This window comes from Ambystoma mexicanum, chromosome 7p, assembly GCF_040938575.1.
Source record: "Ambystoma mexicanum isolate Mex_15411 chromosome 7p, UKY_AmexF1_1, whole genome shotgun sequence".
Lineage (NCBI taxonomy): Eukaryota > Metazoa > Chordata > Amphibia > Caudata > Ambystomatidae > Ambystoma > Ambystoma mexicanum.
In genome coordinates, this window is record NC_090939.1 from 142,339,363 (window position 1) to 142,352,918 (window position 13,556).

The window sequence follows — 13,556 nt, forward strand, 5'->3', positions numbered from 1 at the left end:
ACCATGACAACAGTTGGTGGACATATATAAAAATGGCAGCCATGTTGTTACAGGGAATATTTAAAATGTCCCTATAGCCAAATATCTTCAATGTGGTATGGCCTGAAAAGTGTGCCAAATTCCATGCTTCCAGCATGAAAGGTGTCTCCTATCTGAAAGGCTTGAGACATAGTAGTCTGCAGAGAATGTTGATGTTTACTACTACAATTCTGCCCAACCACGAAACAAAGAATAGGTGTGAGAGAGATGGGTTGGACCGTTTTTGTATCCCACTTTGGGGGTGGGTGGAGGGTTTCAGCAATTTGTCAGCTTCTGATTCAGTGAGGATTAAAGTCAACACCTCAGATTTGGGGAGATCACTTTAGAAACCTCACCAAATATTCCCAATTCCCTCGTGACTGCCAAAGAAGTTGTGAATTAACTGCATTTGCGTACTTGTCCAGCCTGTGCGCTTCTCATAATTTCAGCTTGGTTTCTAATGATTAGCACAAGGGGTTTCATAAACGGAGCAAATAAAAAGGGGCACAAAAATAAAGACTTGCATCATATAACCTGCCTGTTTCTCAAATGGATTAGATAGGGTCATTCATTCTCGCCTTAAACCTTGGTCACTGATGATTTGCAAATCTCATTTTAACCATGGCCTTGTCAGACCCTGCTGTGTTATCAAAGACATCTAGTGAATTCAATGGAACAACTTCCTGTGAAGGGACAATTTCAACACCAAAAAAGCATGGACTGCTTAACTTTTGCAAACACTTTTTTTATTTTTGTATTTTCATTTGGTCAACTTTTGAAGCTTTCACATCATGATATGTCTTTGGTAGAAACAGCCAATGTTGGTTCGTTCCACGACATTTACATGTTTCAACCCTCAAAGGGTCATCGTTAAGTGGCCGAACTACGAAATGTTTCTCTCCACGGCGTTACAAGCAGCGTATGTTTAAAAAGACAGCTGCCAGGAACTTGTCAGTCCAGCACTGGGACATTGCAGAAAGTAGTGTGTCCATCCTTCCTTCCCACATAATATTTACAGTGTAATATGTAATATAGGCATCTCGCAGGCAGCTGCAAGGAACCTTGGGTCACAGTGAGCAGTGCAAACTTCCCTCCCACATAAACCACAGAAAACATACAGCACAAATAGCCGCAGAACCAAGAACCCAACATGTCTGGGTCTTCAGACGATTGAGCGTAATTGCACTTAAGAGACATCGGTACCCTTCAGTGTTCCGAATGAGCAGGAACGACGTGCCACTACTTTTATTTTATGCTGTTAACAGTTCTACTACTTTTTGCAATCAATTTCACCATTCCGGAACTGTTCTTTGTGAAGTTAAAGCACACTTTTCCACTTTACCATGCCACCGGATATCAGCTACAGCTAAACTGATGTCTGTTTCAACTCAATTGGCTGTCAATCGGCATGGTTGCACCCCTTAAAAAAAGTGTTGGGGGCGCTGTTGCGCACGTTGGAAATGGCCGCCTGATCTAAGAGCTCCCGCTCCACCGAGAAATCCTGAGCTAGTTTATCAGTCCAGCGCTGCCTGTTTCGGCTCGGACGGGCTGGGGGGCTTGCCCGGCCGCCTGTGGGTGACCAGACGAAATCCTGAGGCCTGGGGTCCGGGGTCGCCGGAGATACGGCACGATTCAGATTGACCGGCACGCGGAGTGACAGGTATCCGGAGGCGAGCTCCAGAGCAGTCTACTACAGAGCCGCGGCGCGACCGGCTCGGCTGGGCCCAAAAGGGGAGGAGCTTTGTCCCGGCTCTGCCCTGACACTCTTCTGGTGACACGATACGGCTTCTGGGCTGCTGAGGTGTGGACGACTCTCCGGCCCGTACCTGCTCAAGGCCCGACCCGGCCCCGGTGGTGGTTTCCGCAGATGCTCAGCCCCATAGAACTCTTTACAAACCCTACAGGGCGGTGCGGGGCGAGGCACCCGATGTGAATCGCAGTAGTAATACCCACACGGACGACTGGTAAGGAGACGAGGCTGGGCAGAGAGAGGGCCCCGCGGGTTGCCACAGGGTCGGCCGGGTAGCAACTAAATCGGACCCACCACCACCCTTGTTGAGGCGGTGAGCTCCAGTCTCCGAGTGGACGGGAAACCAAACCCCTACTGGTAACTGGAATACGGTGTGCTGCGCCACCTGGAACGCCATTACTCATGGGGGAACCACAGAGGCCAGCTAAGGGCACCAAGACTCCGGGGAAGCCGAGGAAGGGCCCCATGGACGCCTACACGGGGGGGTCAGGGGCAGGCCGCGTCGGCCGACGCCCACTCGGCCGACACCGAGAACCCCGCTGCTGAATCCAGTGAGAATTTGGGCAACCTAACAGCTATAGTCCAAAACGGGTTTCGCTCAATAAACACAAAGCTGGATGACATTGTCTCTACCATCGGCTCCTTAAAGGCTAGAGTGGAGAAGGAAAGCCTACGCATAACGGAAAGTGAAACCCGTATCAGCACTAACGAAGACGTTATCTCGCACCATAGCCGCGATATCACCCAAATTAAGGAAAGTATGACGAAGCTACAGAGCAAGTGCGAGGACCTAGAATCACACTCTAGGCGCAATAATATTCGTGTGGTGGGCGTAGCGGAATCTTTTGGAAAGGGCCAAATGGAGACACATCTTAAGACACTGCTTAAAACCCTGTTTGGACCGGAGGCCTTCTCTGAACAATTTTTGGTGGAACGAGCACACCGTACGCTGGCCCCTGCACCTAAACCAGGCGCACCACCACGCACCATAATCGCTCGGCTTCTAAACTATAGAGACAGAGACCCAATCCTACGAAAAGCAAGAGAGGCGGGAACCCTCTACTATGAGGAAAGTCGCATTCATTTCTATCCTGATTTCTCCTCTGGAGTACAAGCGAGCAGAAGGTCCTATGAGCCAGTCAAGAAGCTCCTAAGGGAGCGCCAGATCCCATACGCTTTAATGTTCCCGGCAAAAATGAGGCTTCAACATGCGGGCAGGGCCCATTTCTTCGAGTCCCCAGCGGAGGCCATGCATTATATTGAAACTTCCATACCCCTTCCTCCCAGAGGGGGCAGACCAGCACAAAACAACAGGCCCAGACCCGTGGAATGAGAAGCACTTGCGTATTGACCCTGCGTCGGGGCCGGGGCCCATATGAGTAACTGATTAAGGTACACCAGGCACTTTGGTTGGTGGAGCTGTTGGACCTGATCGGCGGCCATGTGAAGCAACATGGCCACCCGTGGAATGTTCCATAAGTTGTATGGGCTACATCGTCAAGTTGGGGGTGATGATGAGGGGGGACGGGTGGGACAGGGTGGAGGGGAAGTTACGTTCAGTTGTTGGATGGACTCAAGGGGACATTTTGTTGAGAGTTTTGGCTGCCTTCCGGAGCTACCTCTAAAAGGAGGATGGAAGGGGACGGCCTGTTGGTGGAAAAGTAAAGTTTTGGTCGCGGCTGGGCTGGCACTGTCTGCATGGCACGAACACTATGAACTTGTCAGATTTGGAAATGGCTAATGTTGCATCTCGGGTCCCCGGGGATGGGCTGCAGGTCAAGCTGCTGACGTCGAATGTGAGGGGATTGAACAATCCAGTTAAGGTTAGGAAGATATCCAACTACGTCTCCAGGCATAATCCACAAATACTGATGCTGCAGGAGACCCATGCAGTGGGGACAGGTAATTCTCACATCCTGCCCGGGTGGGGTCCCCTGAGGTACCACACGGACTACTCTACCCAGTCCAGAGGGGTTCTCACCCTTATTCACCCAAGCCTTGGGTTTCGGGTTGGTGGGCACAAGGTCGATCCCAAGGGGAGATTTGTCATGGTCTGGGGGGAGGTGGCTAACCAACAGCTTCTCCTGGTTAACACATACGGCCCCAACATTGATAACCCGGCCTTCTACCTGGATATATATCAGATGGTTATATCATTGGATGTCTCGGGTGTCTTGTGGGGGGGGGACTTCAACTTGGCCATTGATCCGGTTCTTGATAGATCCTCTACGGTGATGAGACCCCCAAGCAGGACAGCATTGAACCTTAGACATGTCATTGCACAGCTCTCACTGGTTGATGCGTGGAGGGAGGTTCACCCGGGCAGTAGAAGATACACGTTTTATTCCTCGGTACATGATTCCGAGTCCAGGATTGATTACTGGTTGGTCTCCACGCCTATGACGCCCTCAGTTGAGCGATGTGAAATCCTACCCCGCACCCTCTCCGATCACTCCCCAGTACTGTTGGAACTACTATTCCGGAACACCCAGAGTCCCTTCAGGAGGTGGAGAATGTCTGGTGGAATGCTATGTGACCCCGGGGTAGTGGAGTCACTTCATGTTGAAATTTCGGAGTTTCTGTCCAATAATATTGGATCGGTCGACAGACTCTCGATAGTGTGGGAATCATTCAAGGTCTGGATGAGGGGTCTGTTGATGTCTAGAACTACGGGTATGTTAAGGGCTGTGAGGTCCAAATTATCGTCAGTTGAAGGGAAGTTAGATGCACTCGAGAAAACATATTCAAATACGCAAGACAAGAAAGTATTAGCTGATATACACACACATCTCCAGGAATTTGACAAGCTTGCTTTGAGGGAGGTCCGATATGTTGCGGCCCCGATTCGGGCACGCAGGTACGGGGAGGGCAACAAGACTGGCAGGGCGCTCTCCAACCTAATCAAACACGATAAACAACCCACACAGATCACAAGCATACGCATGCAACAGGGGAGAGTTCTCCTTGGGGATAAAGACATTAATGGGGAATTTATGGAATTCTACAAGAGGTTATATTCTAACCAAGATAAGAAAACACCCGCAGAAATTAAGACCTATCTTGCGGCCCTCTCCCTCCCTAGGCTCCCGGACGAGGTGCGACTGGCAATGGACCAGCCGGTAACGACGGAAGAAATTGGAGAAGCAATCAAGGATCTATCAACAGGCAGGGCACCGGGGTCAGATGGGTTAGGCGCTCGAATCCGGCAGATTGCCCTCAACTATTAGAGAGGCCATAATAGTGGTACTCCACAAGCCCAGGCGACCACCACAGGACGTTTTGTCCTACAGGCCCTTATCACTCCTTAACACGGACGCTAAAATCTTTGCAAAAGTCCTGGCGAATCGCCTTCTGCCGGCAGTCCCGACCCTAGTCTACCCCGATCAGAATGGGTTTGTCCCTACTCGATCTACAGCCCTAAACCTCAGACGACTCTTTGGTATCATGGCGCAGATCGACCCCGCGAGGAGCGCAGTGGCCATATCCCTTGACGCTGAAAAAGCGTTTGACTCGGTATCGTGGGTCTATCTCCTTTCGGTGCTTGAGGCGTTTGGGGTGGGTCCCACCTTTATACGATACGTACGTAAAACTCCTATATACGGAACCTGGAGCCCTTGTCCTGACCAATACAGCCTATTCCGAGATGTTCCTCCTGGAGAGGGGGACCAGACAAGGGTGCCCTTTCTCGCCCCTACTATTTGCACTGACCATTGAACCTATGGCGGCAGCGGTCCGTCTTAGACACTCAAAGGGATCACCATGAAGGGCTCCACCCAACTAATTTCTCTTTACACGGATGACACACTACTATATGTCAGGGAACCTGAGGTTAATATAGCATCCGTCATGACTGAGATACAGGGGTTTGCAGATTATTCCGGGTACACCATAAATATGTCGAAATCAGAAATATTCCCCCTAACACCTGCCACCCGATGCCCTACAGACACAGTGGGACTCAAATGGTCCGCAGACCACATTAGATACCTGGGAATACTGGTCTCCAGGGACAAGCTCACACTCTACACAGATAACCATGAGGAATCCCTACAGGCAATAGGCTCCAAGCTTCAGATTTGGGGGCGGCTCCCAATTTCATTAGCCGGCTGAGTTGCCATTCTTAAAATGGTGGTCCTCCCTAAACTTTTATACCTATTTGTTAATATTCCTATATGGCCGGGCAGGGCCTTCTTCTCCAAGCTTAGATCCATGGTGGTAACATTTCTCTGGAAAGATAAGACTGCTAGGATTAGCTGGGAGAAAATGGCAGAGCCCTATTCCTCTGGAGGGATAGCGGCCCCCGATTTCGAACTTTACTATTACGTCTCCCAAGCTCAATTTGCGAAATATTGGTATAATGACGAGAACAATACACCCCATGCATGGATAGAGGAACACACCACACATCCCACGAATGTACAGTCAGGGCATGGATGGCGATATTTGAGAGGCTGGGAGTGGAGGTCCCCTACAATCGAGAGGTGCCACTTTGGGACTTCCCGGGCATACCCCCCACGCATGATGCTAACATACAGGAGTCCTGGGACCCTAACAGGGAAATGAAACTGGGTGGCATGTTTGTGAATGGTGTTTTTGCAGACCGGGGTCTCTTGCTGAGGGCACTGGGGGGTGGTCCCCTGAAAACGTTGCAATACTACCATATGAGGTCTACATTCCAAAAGAGGTGGCCTCTCTTCCCGGATGAGCCCCCACCCCATCCATGTGTGCAATTGGTAACATCTAAAAATGGCCTGGGGATTGCTAGGTTGTACACAGCCGTGCAAGCTCATACCCCCACATTAAATCAGATTAAGGAGCAGTGGGAAGCGGATTTGCAGGGGACCATTGAAGAAAAGAAATGGGCCAGCTATTGTGCGTTATCCAAGAAGGTTTCGCTTAATGCTGGTCTAAGGGTGATTCAATTTAAAATCCTGAACAGGCTACATTATAGGCCGGCCAGAATCGCAAGGTTTGCACCGGATGCCTCTGACGCCTGTCCTAAATGTATGCTCCCCAGGCTGGATCCTTTCACATGTACTGGGACTGCCCGGTACTGAGGGGATTCTGGAGGGCGGTGGCTGAGCTCCTGGAAGAATTCACTGAGGTTCACCCCGATTTGACTCCTCAGAAATACTTGTTTGGGGACATTGGGAAGCAACCAGAGAAAATTAGAAGATTATTTAACATTGCATGCGCTATTGCCAAAAAATGTATTTTACAGAAATGGAAAAGTTCTCTCCCGCCCACCCTAAACCAATTTCTTCAAGAACTGACACATGTCAACGAGTCAGAGGAACAATTTGTTTTAACCCGACCCTCGGCATGCAGGCCCAAGGACATTTGGGGCACGTTCAGATCCTATCTATGTAACATGATTGCCGATGCTGACTTGTCTTCATAATATTGTTATGTGAAATGTAACGGATATTCTACCCCTGATGTAACTGTTAAACAGATGTGCTGTGGTGTGACGGCCTATACGTGACCATTAATAAAAAAGAGTTTTAAAAAAAAAAAGTGTAGCACGGTGCTCCCTTCCTGCCTATTATGTCCTCCGCCGGGGTCACAACTACACTAGTTTTTTTGGTACGCTTCTAACATTGGTACCCTTTCTGCTGCAACCCAATGCATCCCACAAAGGGGCTGCTGGAGAAGGTGCCCTATTCTCTCCACTCTTCATGGTACCACTTGCCACGAGGACTGCCTGCTTGATCCATGTCCTGAGCGTGCACTGGGAAATGGGGAAAGTGGCTGCCTGAATCAACATTAGCCTGTACTGCAGGAAATTCCAGGAATGCAGCAGGGTCTGGAGGACTGTCGGCTACATCTCATCAGATACCTACATTTTTCAATGAATCCCACTCATGCTTTGATATTGTCGTTCATGGAAGTGATTTTGTGACCATCCATTTTGAAGCCAGATACGTGTCACTGTGACAGAATGCCCTATGCAAACTTGTTTTGCTTTGTGTACTGCTTGATGTTTTCTTTTTCTACAGCATTGGATCTTTCATAGATTCAGATGCTTGAATATATTCCCCGTCGTCCGACTGGGAATCCTCAGTGATTTTAAAAGAATTATTAAAATTTTAAAATATATACATTATTTCCATAGAAATATGACTGTAGATTGCCCATTATGTACTATGAGCCATTCACTTGTGTAGTCCCTCCACCTCACTTTGGTCCTTTATGACCCTAACCAATGAAGGTGCAGGGTTTAAGCTCCGCCCCAATCGGCCATTTTCAGATTTTTCACTGCAGTCTAACAGACAGAGGGAATCCTCCAGCTCTCTAATCTTTTCACAATCTTTCTCTTGTTAGATATATTGGTTTTACCTAAAATATATCTTTTTGAAATCTCCTGTTCAAGCTCTTGCTGCTCTGTGTTTCTGGGCTCAGAAAACACTATTTTTCACCTAAAATTGGTTGAGTGAAATCCTCCTCATAACATGGCTGAACTTCCAACTGCCAAGAAGCCTTCCCTGTTCAGGGACTGTACGAGGATCCTAATGAGCAATGCATCCACTGCCTGTATCCTCATGAAATAAATAAATGTGACATTTGCAGGACTTTCTCCAACAAGACTCTTAGACACAGAAGACTTCTTCTCAATTTAGAAGCCAAATGTCTATCTCCTGACGAGGATTCTGCCAAAACAGCTCCTGTACATTCCTCTAAACCATCTGAGAGACAAACCTCTAAGAGAAGGGCCTCTTCAATGGAAAAGATTGTCCCTCCCCTCTCACAAAAGTAAGAGCAAGGTGAAAATACCCCCTTTGGGCTCAGGGGATCAAAAAAACGGCATCCTGAAGAACAAACAACCACCAAAGGTAAGGAGGCATTTTAAAAAAACTCAGGGGGGGGGCAATCGTCCAAGGATAAGCCATCTACGAGTGACCACAGTGATAGAGGACCCTTATCGTCCACGACGAAGCCACTTCCAACCTAGTCATCGACGACCAAATCTTCGTCATTGAAATCAGCCTCCACGAAACATTCGTCGACGGAGTCCCATCACTCGTCCACGAAGATACCATCGACGGAGAAACACACTCAACCGTCGACAGTCATCGTCCACAAAACCACTGTTGACGAAGCATACATCGGCGCCGTCGACGACAGTCAATTCCTTTGTCCACAGAGAAACCAAAGCCCAAAACAGCCACCGCAGACGCCACTGTTGCACCAACCAATGAAAAAAACGGTACATCCTATATCAGTGACTCATGAACCAATAGGAGCGAAACTCTCTCCTTTAGGAGATATGACAGAACTCCCAGACATCATTCTTCAGGAGGAGTTTTCAGACACAGAATTTGTTGGCGGGCAACCTTGCCTCACCCCCAAGGAACACAGTCCTCCCTGGCAGCCAACTGTGGAGGAACCTGCCGGTCCTTCCAATCCAGCTCTCATTGACTCGATGCAAAGAATCATTGAAGAATTCAACAGACGTCAAGTAGAAAAGAATAGGTCATCCATACGGAAAGAGGTAACACCTCCACAGAGGAGCATCTCGCCTAGGCATAGCACACCTAGAGCCTCCTTCCAGGAGCAGGCCACAAAAAAGGGCACATTGACCTGAGCCTCTTCGCAGATCCAGGAGCAGGACGCTCAGTGCTTCACTGACAAGGGTCCCATCTTTAAGATCATCGACTAGGCCAAGATCGCCTCTTCGGGACCCTACAATTGTGCCTTCAACCGCATCGGTCTCAGACTGGCAAGAAGATCCTTTCCAAGATTTTTCTGACCCAGAGGAAGGGGAGGTCACTCATAGCGAATGGGATGATTACATAGTTGAAAAACCTAGAAAGAAAGACTCTCCAGGAGATTCTTCACCACCAGACGATTTTGTATCATTTCATACCATTATCGGTAAAGCTGCAGACTTATTCAAGTTACAAGTCACATCTGAAGAGAAAAAGTCAGTGCTTTATGAGCACAGAGACAAACGCAGAAGGACAGTCATAACTATACCTCTTCTTAATACCATCTGGGAATCTGGGTCAAAGATATTGGCTACACCTTTATCTACTCCTGCTCTGGTTTCAAGACCGGAAAAGAAATACAAATCTCCTGACACTTTGTCTAAGGGGACATACTAAACCACATTCTTTCATCACAGTGGCAGCCAGATAAAAGTTAGCCAATCCTTCATCGCCCTTATCAGCACCTCCTGACAAGGAAGGCCATAGGTTAGAGGCCATGGGCAGGAAGGTATCCTCATCAGCCTCTCTCACCATCAGAGTGGGCAATGCACTAGCCATGACAGCGTGTTTTGACCGTGAGCTATGGTTGCGTATGTCTAAACTAACCAGGCATTTACCAGCGGGTCTCCAGGAAGAAGCCAGAATAATCATAGCAGATGGGGAAGCTACCTAAGATCATGTGATTGACGCAGCATTGGACTTGGCAGAATCAGGTTTAGGGCAAATGGCTCACAGTACTGTTCTAAGGAGACAAGCCTGGATGAAAGCTACAAACTTCAGACCGAAGGTACAAGCTCAAATATTGGGCATGCTCTTCGATGGGCAAGACTTATTTAGTAAGAAGATCGATGACCACCTCAAAGGAATAAAGACGGACACAGACACTGCTCGAGCCATCAGTTCCCTTAAAGACAAGGACAAAGACTGTAGATCTTTTCGTCCCTTTCAGGGTACATCGTCCAAATTCAGAGGCTTCAATCATCCCTCCTATGGCCAAAAAACACAAGGAAACAACTTCCAGGACAACAGATGCCAACAATCCTCTGGCAGGTACTCCCAGAGGGGAAGGCGTTGCTCTACCCAGGGCAAGACCCAGGGCAAACAAAATTGACAGATCATGTCTGATCATGTCTTTCCCCTCAACGTCACATCCCCGGTGGGGGGAAGAGTAAGCCGATTTCTCAATCGTTGGCAGTCAATAACATCGGACAAGTAGGTGTTGCGGGTGATCTGCAAGGGTCACACAATAGGATTTCTAGATCACCCTCCATCCTGTGCTCCCACCCCTCGCAAGGTACATCTTTTAAGACATGTTATGGCCGAAATTTGAAAATTGCTTCTAAAAGCAGCTATCGAACCAGTCCAAGAACAACAGAAGGGAAGAGGTTTCTAATCCCGTTTCTTCCTGATCAAAAAGAAAAACAGTCAGTGGAGACCTATACTGGATCTAAGAGCGCTCAACAAGTTCATCAAGCGCATCGAATTCAAGATGATATCCCTGCAAAGTGTCTTACCTTGGCTAAACCAACACGACTTCCTGGCCACTCTAGATCTGGAAGACGCCTACTTCCATATCCCCATTTACCCTGCTCACAGACAGTTCCTCAGGGTTTCAATAGGGCAGTTACACTTCCAATTCCGTGTGCTCTCGTTCGGGCTAAAGTCAGCACCACACCGGTAGCGGCAAAACTCAGAAGGACGGGAACAGAAGTCTTCCCATATTTGGATGACTGGTTGATGAGGGTAAGCTCGTACAAACTCACATGCTTGGCAGTTTCGAGAACAATAAACCTCTTAAAAGGGTTATGTTTTTCAATCAACGAAACAAAATCCTGCTCTGTGTCAAGCAAGACAGTTCTCTTCCTGGGTGCAGACCTCGACACCTGCATCCCCAGGGTAAGACCCTCAGCGGACAGAGTAACATCTATTCTCCACTTGACTTCATGGTTCCTAAATAGAGCAGCGACCATGGTACGCTCTTTCAAATCTCTCCAGGGCATGATGTTCTCATGTATATTCCTCATACCAAATTGAAGACTTTGCATGAGACCAATCAAGGAGGCCCTGGACCACCAATGTAAACAAGCACTCGGTTCACGGGAGGATACCATCCAACTACCGTAGACAATACACAAGGCACTTTGATGGTGGAATACACCTCAACACCTGTCACAGGGAACGCCCTTTCAGGCACCAACATCTACCCTTCTCCTCAGGACAGATGCATCTCTGTCGGGATGGGGGGCTCACCTAGAGGACCTCCAAACCAAGGGCACATGGTCTGCTCAGGAATCTCAACTGCACATCAATGTCTTAGAGCTCAGGGCAAAATGGTGGGCGCTGAAAGCTTTTCTCCCAGTATTAGCTGGTCAGGTGGTGACCATCCAGACAGACAATACAACCACCATGTATTACACGAACAAACAAGGAGGCACCAAATCAGAGATCTTGTCACAAGAAGCTCAACTGCTATGGGCATGGGCATTGCTCCACAGAGTCCAAATCAAAGCGGAACATCTCCCGGGAGTGGACAACGTCCTAGTGGACAAACTAAGCAGAGAGTTCGCAACATCTCACGAGTGGGAAATAGACGAGAAAGAAGTCCAACAAATATTTTCTGAATGGGGTCATCTGCAGATCGACCTGTTCGCCACCAAAGCCAACAAGAAATGCCATGAATTTGCCTCCAGGTACCCAGAACATCGGTCAATAGGAGATGCATTCTCAGTGGATTGGACAGGGAAATTCCTTTATGCTTTTCCTCCCATCCCTCTCATAGTGAGAGTGCTACGCAGACTGAAGGAACAGATGATCCCGATGGCGCCTGATTGGGCCCGGCAGATCTGGTACTCAACCCTACAACACCTCTCTCGTTGGTCCCTGATTCACCTCAAAGCTCATCAGGAGCTTTTGACGCAACAGAACCGCAAGGTCCACCACGACCCAGCAAGCCAATCTCTCAAGGCATGGTTCCTGAGCAGCGAAAACTAATGAATCTGGATCTCCCTGCAGATTGATAGGACATTATCAAGGCATCTAGGGCTCTGTCTATTCGGATCACCTATAATGGACTCGTTTCTCCAAGTGGTGCAAAACATCTTCAGTCAACCTTCTCACAGCATCGGTCAAGCAAGTGCTACTTTATTTACTGTACTTGGCCAAAGCAGGATTATCTATATCCTCTATTAAGGTTCATCTATCGGCCATAGCGGCATATACAACGAACCCAGATAAACAGTCTTTGCTCACTCTACCAGCGGTTAAGATTTTCCTAAAAGGGCGAATGCGTACTTTCCCACCTACGCCTACATCGGTACCATCCTGGAGCCTAAACACGGTACCGACTGCTGTAATGGAACCACCTTACGAGCCTATTCATAGATGTGTCATGAAATTCTTATCTTGGAAAACAGCTTTCTTGATAGCCATCACATCTGCCAGGAGGATCAGTGAGTTACAAGCTTAATCATCAGAGCCTCCTTTCACTTGGATCCACAAAGACCGAGTCATTCTGAGAACCCATCCAAAATTGCTCCCCAAAGTTTTTGTCGGAGATGACTCTCACGGAACGCATTGACCTACCCACTTTCTTCCAGAATCACGCATCTGATGAAGAAAGATCTGTGCATTCATTAGCTGTGGCAAGGGTTCTAAAGTTTTACTTGCAGAGAACTAAGGAGTTTTGCTCCTCCAACAGATTGTTCATTGCTTTCTCTGGCTGCACTAAAGGTCAACACATTTCAAAGGAAACTTTGGCACGTTGGGTCTCTCTATGTATCACCCACTGTCATCAATCTAAAGGCGACCCACTCACCAGAACTCCTTTGGCGCACTTCACCAGAGGTGGGTAGCTTCAGTGGCTTTTCACGCAGGGGTAGCATTGAAGGTCATTTGCAGAGCCGCTACCTGGAGCACTCTGCACACGTTCGCCAAGCATTACTGCCTGAAAGAAGATACCAACAAAGAATCTGCAGTTGGCCAGACAGTGCTCCGCCACCTCTTTGCAAAAGGTAAGATCAGCCTTCCTCCCGCCTTTCCCTGTATATGTAACCTTGGTGTTGCTGTACGGCAAAGGCTCG